This window comes from Perna viridis, chromosome 5 (assembly GCF_037379345.1).
Source record: "Perna viridis isolate PV_CMFRI_1.1 ecotype Kerala chromosome 5, ASM3737934v1, whole genome shotgun sequence".
Classification (NCBI taxonomy): Eukaryota; Metazoa; Mollusca; class Bivalvia; order Mytilida; family Mytilidae; genus Perna; species Perna viridis.
In genome coordinates, this window is record NC_142449.1 from 38097068 (window position 1) to 38107468 (window position 10401).

At 32.0% G+C, this 10401-nt stretch overlaps 2 long non-coding RNA genes across 2 annotated transcripts; both read left to right on the forward strand.

The window, feature by feature from the left end:
* The first annotated feature begins 2288 nt into the window (after positions 1–2288).
* LOC148617400 (uncharacterized) lies at positions 2289–4000 on the forward strand. The gene is made up of 2 exons (XR_015921927.1): positions 2289–3012; positions 3920–4000. It is a non-coding gene; the product is annotated as an uncharacterized LOC148617400 (long non-coding RNA).
* A 1640-nt stretch (positions 4001–5640) lies between these two features.
* Positions 5641–8581, forward strand: LOC148617401 (uncharacterized). The gene is made up of 2 exons (XR_015921929.1): positions 5641–5911; positions 8411–8581. It is a non-coding gene; the product is annotated as an uncharacterized LOC148617401 (long non-coding RNA).
* The last annotated feature ends 1820 nt before the right edge of the window (positions 8582–10401 follow it).

Sequence of the window (10401 nt, forward strand, 5' to 3'; positions counted from 1 at the left end):
TTATATATTATTTACTTTGATGGGCTAATTTCATTAAGAAAAGGAAATATTATTTAGTTTTTATTGCAAATTCAGTAAGTAAATTAGTTTGGGGTTATGGTTTATGGCTTTGCTAATTACCTATAATTTATGGCTTTGTTTATTTGATAGGTAATACAGGTATTATAAAAATTTAATTACACGTAGATTATTTCACTACTTCAATTACCATTTTGATATATGTCCTATATGACAAAATGAAATTTATTCAGGTAAAATCATAATACATTTTTTTATCACAATTAATGCATGTTATGTCCTGCAAAAAGACTTTAATTTTATATCTATCCAAAGTAAATAACCCCCAAAAATACCAGGAAGAATACTAAATATATCAGAGGATTTATTTTTATATTATTAAATGATTAAACATACATTTATGATATGTGCCATTTTAACTATATACAGGTGTCATTTTGACCGAGTGCTATTTTAACTTCACAGGTGCCATTATGATTAGAATTCACGTGAAAGTACTGTACTAACGGGTTGACTGGCAGTAAAAAAGGATTCATTTTCCCTTCAGTATTAAGATATATAAAACTTTTCTCTCAAATACTATTTTCAGCTATTTTAAGTATACATCTAAAAAATGTCAGGCAAATTAAAGAATATTTAGATTTGTCATGATGCTCAACTGGAGAAATCCAAGATGGCGGGATGACGCGAGGGTATTAGCGAAGGCCTCAGATACAGAACAAAATATCCATTCTTTCCCTCAAGATAATCAAGACTTGTTCGCATATAGTATCTGTAAATAATGAAAGAATTGTGTCTACATTAGGGAGCGCTTTCGTGCAGTAACCCACCTTAATTAATCAAACTATTTCCCGTTTGCCATCCCCTTCAGCTTCAGAAACTTTTCTTCTAAGGTCACGTGAGATATTCATACGCACGAGATGGCCGGTAACTGCAACATGTAAAAAAAAATTACCACGTGATCAACAGTCTGAAGAAACAAGTTATTTAATAGTGCGTTTATATTACACGGATTTCTAAATAAAATGGAAGATGCGAAATTTCCCTTGCATGCTGTTTGATTAACTATCAATTTCATGGTTATTTTTACTCCTTTCCATTTAACGTTTCACTCTTTTCCATATACAATGGTACCGATTGCGGATGCATGTGAGTGCTACCACAAATTGTGATATTTAGCAAGATTTTCATGTGATGCCTAGGCCAATTTCAGCCACTGTCTTCATTGACAAAAGAGATATTCATTTATTACTACAAAGCTTTTTACACTACTCGTTTTGTGTGTTAGGTTTTACTTTATTCCTTTGTTTTTGTGTTGTTTGCTCTTTACCTTCTTTTTTAGTTCCTGCTATACTTGTTTTTGTCCTATCTGGACAGTTACAAGTTTGTAAATGTCGTCTAAAATAATAAAATAACTCAGAAACAGTATAAAACAAACATCATAAAACAAAAAGCGTAATATGATAAGTGTTCCTTTGAAGGGCAAATTCAAGAAACATTTTAGGGTGTACATACTACATAAATCTGATAAAATCATAAAAGTGTTATGATCGAGACTTAAGTGCAGCTCTGCCTTAAAACCAGGCAGAAACTATTGACTAGTAGTTCATGCCATTCTTATTTCCAAATATTTTTTTTTGGAAATCCTTCAGTAGGCCTCGTATAAACTGTATTCGAAAATAAAAGTGTAAATGGAAGTTGTCCACTGGAGATATCAACATTTATTTTTCCGTACTTACAGAAAAATTACGGAAAAAATTCCCGCCAGAATTTTACAGTATGACCAGTCAAAAATATTTCATAATATATCAGATCCAAGGACATGAACATACTATATTAGAAAGAGTTACTTTAGATTTGGAACCAAACAAATGTATTCCAACTGTTTCATTGGTTATCTTGAGATATGATGAATCACCCCTGCCTGGTTTTTAGGCAGAACAATACTTAATTACAACTTACTGAAAAATAAACGATAATATATTACAAACATGTTTAACATACAACTAATCAATGTGGGTTGTTTTGTCTGAACAAATTTCATCTTTTAACCAGTGGAATACACTTTTTTGATTTCCACTCGAATCTTGGTTCCCTTCATTACTCTTGCATAATTATTACTCAGCCTAGTTTTTTACTAGGTTAAATTGAACAAACCATAATTAACATTGATACAATTAAGAAATACAAACATATAGACAAGAAAAATGGAGTTCAGACATCTTAAAAGCTGGCCTAACTGACAGAGAATTATATATATTGCGAACAATCCAGAAATGATAATAAAAATATGTTATTTGGCATAAAATGAAGACACAGTACCAATTGAAAACACATAAGACGACATGATTAACATGGTATCAAGATTATTGAACAACAGCTGTTTTTAAGCAAATCATCAATCAAAACATAATAATTTAGTTCTGGTTTTGGTGGTAATGGAACTAAGAAATAACATGGAAATTATCATAAAAATGATTGCAACATAGCAAAGTTGCTCTAATTTTACATGGCGGATTGCTTTTAAAAATATAAAAGCGATTAACGTGGACGGCTTCTTGGCTTTCTAGAAAGGTCTAATCCATTATAATACATCTATGATCGATACAGTATTGTTATATTATGCGATATTCATGTAACGGTGAATTTGACTCAAACGTAGTCGACAGATTGAAAGCTGTCTTTTTCTTACTAAGAAGCCCACTTATAGTCGAATAATGGCCAGGCACGTTTTCCTTTTGTTCTTCGCTGTGATTCTTTTCACGGAAGCAGCTGAAGGTATTTCGGTCAGTTCAAGCCAGAAAAGTTCTGCAAGTTGTTCAAATGGTGTCTGTCAACAAACGCATAGTGGTAAGACGTGTAACAATGGAAAATGTACATCGTCTGGAGACCCTGATGATGCAAATAATGATGTTGACAATTATGACGATTTTAAGGACCTATTTGGAGACGAATTCGGAGATTACTTTAACTTTGGATTTTGATTAAATTCGAGTAAGTAATTTGTTTATTGATGCGTTTAGTAATAGCAACCAGAAACAAAAGGTCAAAAAATGAAAGTAAATAATTCAATAAACATGTCAATTGTTCATAAAAGTGTAAGACAAAAATCGCAGCAAGGAATTGATTTGGAAAATTCAAAGATAAGAGTATCAACAAATATTTTAGTACACTTTGATAGAGTACAAAGTCCTGATAACGGCGATCAGTATTTGTGATATAGCTTTTGGCCTATGTATATCTTGTTTCGTTTTCACCTTAAGTTCATTTTTTATGTTACTTGAATATATAGGGGCAACCCTGTCGCTGAACCTGTGTATAATGGTATTTGGGGCCAGCTTCAGCCTGCCTTTTGGTATAAAGGTTTCCTGGTCGTTTATTGAAGACTAATGGTTGGCCAAATATATCCGAAAATGAAAACAAACTGTAACTCAGATTAAGCTAGTTTCGTATTTCTTTACACAAATTTTATATGGCCTTAATGATAGTTACTTGAAATCAGATACCTTTTTTTGTTCGATATGCCATAGGAGTGGGCCTTTCTGTCTAAAGCCAAAAAGACATGGGTACGAATACTAGGTAGTATAACTCATTAAGCAGTCAGAATATTACGTCCCGATACACCGTTGTTTCTAGTTTAATCACTAAATAATGTAATGACATGTTTATGATTATTTTTCAAGAAAAAAAGATTGTTATAATTAATAATTCTTTAAGATAAAATGACTACAATTATACAGATGTTGAACATATGGAACAGGTGAATTAATTTTTAAGAAAGGTGAAATTGGCTAAACCCTTTTTTGTAAATCATTTAAAAAAAAGCTGTTGTAATTAGTATTTTATGTCACAGTTCCAAATATAAGTATTTTACCAATGGTAAACAATGTTACTTTTGTAGGTATCAAGAGACACCACTAGAGGTTGGCAACTTATAAAGTACAATAATGAAGCGTTGTCAAATAAAGTTCTAATTATTTTATGTCTTTGTTCAAAGTGTGTATTGGTTTTTCGTGGTTGTGTTGTTTGTTCAAAACAACAACAAAATGTGTTTTTTTTTCTTTTTAACTATACAGTTTAGAAACAAAGAAGTAACAGATAAAGCGAATTTTCAGTTTGATTTATCGACAATATTACAAAACATCATTATAGAAGACCACTTTCATATATCAGAATCAAAGGGTGTGGTTAAAACATGGAACAGAAAACATATACAGACGATTCACATACACAATGTAGATTACAGAAAAAAGTACAATTACACATGTAAACACTTAAGATAAGAAAAACAAGAGAGCACACAGAAATTAAAGCACTTAAATGCGAACTCCAACAGAAAAAACATCGGGCTCTACGTTTGATGATAATAATGTTCTGCTTCGCCATCAGTCAAATTGCAAGTAAGAAAAATACGAAAATGCAAAGTTGGTCAGTTGTCAATCCGGTGTTCAAATCAAATAAATGACAGAAACAGATCAAATGAGAAATTGAAAGGAAACACTGAAAAACTGAAATTCAAAGTTAAATTCAACAGGTTGGTTATAAAAGTTCGATTTTATCGTAGAAAAGTGAACAGACATGGTAGAACTGTGAAATTATTCCTCTAATTTGCCATTACGTATTAATAGTTGTTTTCAGCATTGTTTACATTTTTTTTTAAAATGATACTGTCTACGCACTGGAATTGACACACATATAGTCAAGTGTTAAAAGTTCTAAGTCTTGAGCTGAAATCATTTAAGTACTTCTCTTCCAAGAATGAGTCAAAATGTGTATAAGTTGTGACACATGACATAAAAATACACAGAGATTTTATTACATTATCCAAGTATTTATACCTTATAAACTGAGGAAATTACTGTCATAGGGACAAAGTTTGCCTTTTTAAAATATAAATAGTTCAAATTTAGTTGAAATGCACTATGGAAAAATTGCAGGAAAATTTTTCAAAACTTTTTTCCTTATGTAAGCAGTAACAAATATCTACGTCATTATTTGAATAGCTTTTCAGTTATTTTCTAGATGTATTTGAATATATTTGAGGCAAAAAATACCAAATTGAGAAAAATGATGTGCAACTCATTGCCTGATTCTTACACAGAATAGTACTTAAATAAAATTATAATTGAATAAAATTCAATTCAAAAATTAAAATGTTAAAAAGTCCTGAATAATAAAAAAAAACAAACAGTAATACCAAAGCCTTGAAAACACATAAAAAATATAACACAACACAAAAGGAATTTACAATAGCCGTACTATACGAGCTTGAATTGAGAAAACAATCTTATATACCCCTACATATTTGACAAAGGTGCGATGTATCAATTTGCTTTTTAACAATGAAATCATTTCAGAAAAATGCAACAGCGCACTGCAATACGTATAAAATCATATTCACCTTTAGGCCATATTTTAGGATTTGGCATATTTGAATCATCCCACTGCTAACGCTTCGGTATTTATTCCAATATTCATAAACACTGTCATTGTTTTGAAGTGTCATTATCAACATTAGCTGCTTTGAATTTTACCCGTCATTGGTCCGTTAACCAAAACAAATTATTCAATTCATTGAAAAGCACCAATCGACCAATAAACATCAACTTCACGATATAAATACCAACTGTTTGATAGCCAGTTGTGATATTAGCTCCGGAATTACCAAAGCCTTAATGATGTGGAAAAGTATGTTTGTTCTGATGCTGTTTTGTCTGATAAAGTATTCGGAGGGAAGTCCTTTGTGTTATTCCCCGAATTGTGTGATCAATGGTGGGTGTGTACAAGATGGTTATGGTGAAGAGTCGACAGTCATGATGTATCCAAGTGGCTGTATTCAAGCCGTTTTCTGCATTCGTGGTGAAAGGCGAATCCTAAATAATTGCAAGCCGTAGTAAGTAAACTTAAATGTATATGCGTACCTACATTTTCGCGGTGTTTAAATGACGAGTGGTATGATATGTTTCAAAGGTTACAATCGGAGGAAATTGCCGTTATCATTTACTTTGAACGAAACGAAAATATATGTTATTATTCCACCTGCAAAAAAACATTCTCCGAGCTTTAACGTAAAAAGATGACAAGTTTATGCATAGTTCGCCACGTAATCTTTAACTTTAGTTTTTTTTTTTTATAAGTTTCTATTTATTTCGTCTTTCTTCCAACGCGATCAAGATATGACAAAATTATAATCAAAGAAACCCTTTATTTCCTCAGTAGCTTAAAATACCACTCCAAACAAGTAAATATTAGTATTGATGCACTGGAAATATTTTTGAACAACTAAAGAATAATAAAATGTCCTAATTTATATACTTTAATTTGTAAATGATTTGTTTTAGAACTATCACAATTCCCAATTCGTGCTCTTTATGATTAATTTAATCGTACTATATGCACGTCTTTCTCAATCAGTTTTCAAAGACCCCATGTAGCAAAACATTGTCTACTATACATGACAAATTTGTTGTCGCACTAGCAGACAAAGCCGAAAACTTTTTGTCTGCAAACCGTATAACATCCAATGTTTATTATCAGAGGTAGACGTAGAAAATAATAGCAGTGATAAGACCTACACTGCCACTACTTTCGCCAAAGGAGAGATATTGGATAACCATAAGTCTGTGTTATCCTCTTTTGGCCTCTCTGCAAAGACAATGATTTACCGTCAATGTACTGGATTCCTAAACCCCACAAGAATACATACAATCAACGCTACATAGTTGGATCCGCAAAATATAATACAAAACCTTTTTCAAAACTTTTAACTTCTATACTCAAAGCTATCAAAGAGGATCACAAGTCTAACCACAACACTCGTTACTCCCGTAGTGGTATTAATTCAATTTGGATCCTGAAAAAATTTAAAGATCTTTTGAAGACCCTCATTTCAAGATTGTTATAAGAATATAATAGCATTCAAACCTATGATTTTTCAACACTGTATACTTCTATTCCCCATACTCAGCTTAAATCCCGACTCAAAAATATTATTCATTGTTGTTTAAAAAAAAACAATGGTACACCTAGATACAAATATATAGTTCTTGGTAGAGATTCTTCATACTCTACATAGTCTGGTGGACGCGTTTTTCAACAAACGGTCGCATCTCAATGGGAACAAATTGTGTTTCTCTACTTGCTTAACTATTCATTCACTCTTATGAGGCTGAACTTATAGCTGATCTTATCCGAAGAAAAGAACATTGTTTAGCTAGATCCCTTAATCTCAGTTTCTGCTATATAGATGACGTATTATCGTTAAACAATCCTAGTTTCATGGATTTGATACATCGCATCTACCGCCAAAGAACCTGAGATAAAGGATACTACAGACACTGTAAAGTCAGCCTCATACCTTGACCTACACTTAGAGGTCGATGGTGAAGGAAAACTATTGACCAAACTTTACGACACACGTGATGACTTTTCATTCAGAAAAATATTGTCAACTATCCTTTCATCTGTGGCAACATCCCTACAGCACCTTTGCGTATGGAGTTTTCATATCACATGTCATACGTTATACTACAGCTTGTCGTAACCACGCAGAATTTTTGTAATCCGCTAGACTTCTTATGTTACAAAAAGATTAAAGTCATCACTAGAGAAGTTAACTACATCATTAACCCGTGGATCGTTACGGTGTATCCATCTGCCCCATGAAAAAACTGATTTGTTCAACGTGCCGTAATTTTCCTTCCCTCTTTCTTTTACCGCGGAATTGATTTTTTATGAGAAACTCGACGGGGGTTTCTAGAAAAACCGGTATTTGTCCCTGTATTACATTCTTTTGATTTCCGCTGGAATCTTGGTTCCCTTTGTTACTCTTAAAACTTCAGTTTGTTTTCTTCGTGGTGGATGTTTAAGAAGTCGCATTGATGTTAACATAATCTTACAATAGGTAAGACTATTTGTTAAGGTAGTTTAAGGGTATATCACTGATCCTTCCCTTTTAGCAATGAACCAACACAGTTATACCAATTTCAGAGCAATTAAAAACCTGATCATAAAGAACCATTGGGCTGTTTTTGGGAAAAAAAACCAAAACAGTCCTATTTACCAACCCATTGCACATTTATACTACGTTTTATTTGACTAGGAAATCACCTTTGTCATGCTGGATAAAAAGGGCATATAGAGTAATTATAATAAGACATTGTGAAGCTACTTATACGGTAAACTGTACTCATTGCCCAATAAGAGGTGTGGTTTAGTAACGAGAATAGCAGTGATACCTCATGTTTCAATTTGTCTATTTCAAATAACTTTGGGTTTTAAAACATTGTGACTTTTGACTTGATAATGATGCAGTCAAATATTCAGTTTATTAACTATAGTAACGGATACATTAAACAACTATTACAAATTTCAAACAATAATTTTTTTTCAGACAAAAGACAACTCTGTTATACTGATGGACTGTTCTGAAGAATCTGAACTGACTACATAACCGTTTATATTGTAACTTTCACATAAAGTTCTTCATTTTTCTCTGTCAATCGACTTGCGCAAATACAGGTAGTTAATATGCTTGAACAAATCAATAAACTGAAGATTAAGATTTATTGAGTTTGAAAGTAATTATGACCACGACTAGTTAAAATCGGAAAAGACAAATGCAACAGGAAATGCTAAGAAATATAAGAAATTAAATTGACTAATGGAAAATTCACATATCAACTAGACCCTGGGAACTAACAAGTTAGTAACCCACATTATATTGATTGGCGGGCCGTAATTATTTTTTGACATTTGTCTATAGGTCAGTATGATATTTGGCACTTGGGTATGTTATCAGAGTTCATGACCAATTGGAATCAAAAGCGCCGATTTCGCTAAACCTTGGAAGTCATAAGATATTTAAGTATTTTAAAAACTTTACAATGCGCTGATGTTTGATCTTTCTGTAATTCCAAAAAGATTATTTTTTTACAACGGGATCGCCGCTTTCACCACGACTAAAACCACACATTTACACAATACTGTTAATTCAAATGTCGTTTCCCTCTTTTTTTGTTTTGTTTCATTTCGTTTTTATTTCGTTTTCAATATGTAATCTTGACAATCTATTCTCAGCTTTAAACGTAGCCAATCACGTGGGATCTATATATGGATATCAAAGGCATCAGTTCAAACTTGTATATATGAATTTTTCTTTGAAAAATATAGAAATTTCCATCTGTAAAAACGGGCAATGTATTTATACAAAATAATTATTTTGATACATTTTAATATTCATCCGCCGGATCTCTTTCGCTATGGAAGTCCTTATAAGGCGGTTATCAATCGGACGTCCTTTTGATCGACATCAGATGGTTATGAGACTCAGAATTCTCATGACTTCCGAGTAAAAAGGACGGACCAGTAATAAACCGTTGTGAAAAAGCAAAACATAAAATTTTTATGGTTATTTAAATAAGTTTTATTTAAGAGATTATGAGTATCACACTAAAATGGTTAGAAATGTGCTTGTATAAAAGGAAATATTTGTAACAAGGGTTTTTAAAGCGTATGCAATTCTGTTCATGCTATTTCTTGTACAAATAAATGACTCTACCATCTTACTGCTAGTGCAATGCTATATAGTTGAATAGCACGCACTGCAAGGAATGCTGATGCAAGGACACATAATAAAGTCTGAGCTTCATCCAAAGTCTTGAATCTATGCCCAACGCTCCAGACCATTCGGCCATCTTGATTTTATATATGGTAAAATATACTAATATGAATATGAAATAATCATTCTATTGGAAAATCTATATGTACAAGAAAAACAAACATAATGAAACTGACACGCAAAATTGTTTGGTTAGCTTTTCATTTAATAAAATAAAAGCGACGACTTAACGGATGAACAGTTTGAATATCCAAAAAAGAAAAAAGTAAAAACATTCTATGAATATTGAAGTATAGTGGCAAATAAAAAACCCCAAATATTTAAAACATATCTGTTTGCATTAAGCAAAATTAATGGGATACCAGTATACCAGTATATCAGTATGACACATTTGGGAAGGCTTATCCAATATACATACAATGTATATATCTATGATTACAGTAATACCCGGGCGCGTAAGTTAGAGTAAAATACTAATTTAAACTGTGGACTCTTTTTTTCCTGTGATCATCACATGTAACGTAGTTAGGTAAAGAGAAAATGATAAAACATCTTACTTCATAGATCCATAATGACATACCGGATCAGATAGTGCTAATAACACGACACAGATTACATCGCAATTTCTCAAGATCATACTTAGCTTTCTATGATCATTAAAATAGTTTTTAGGAAGAAAGTTTAATTTAGAATTTTGTTTCTTTTATTTCAAACTTTAATTTTGATATAGAGTCTGTATTATAAATTAGTGGGTCGAGATAGTT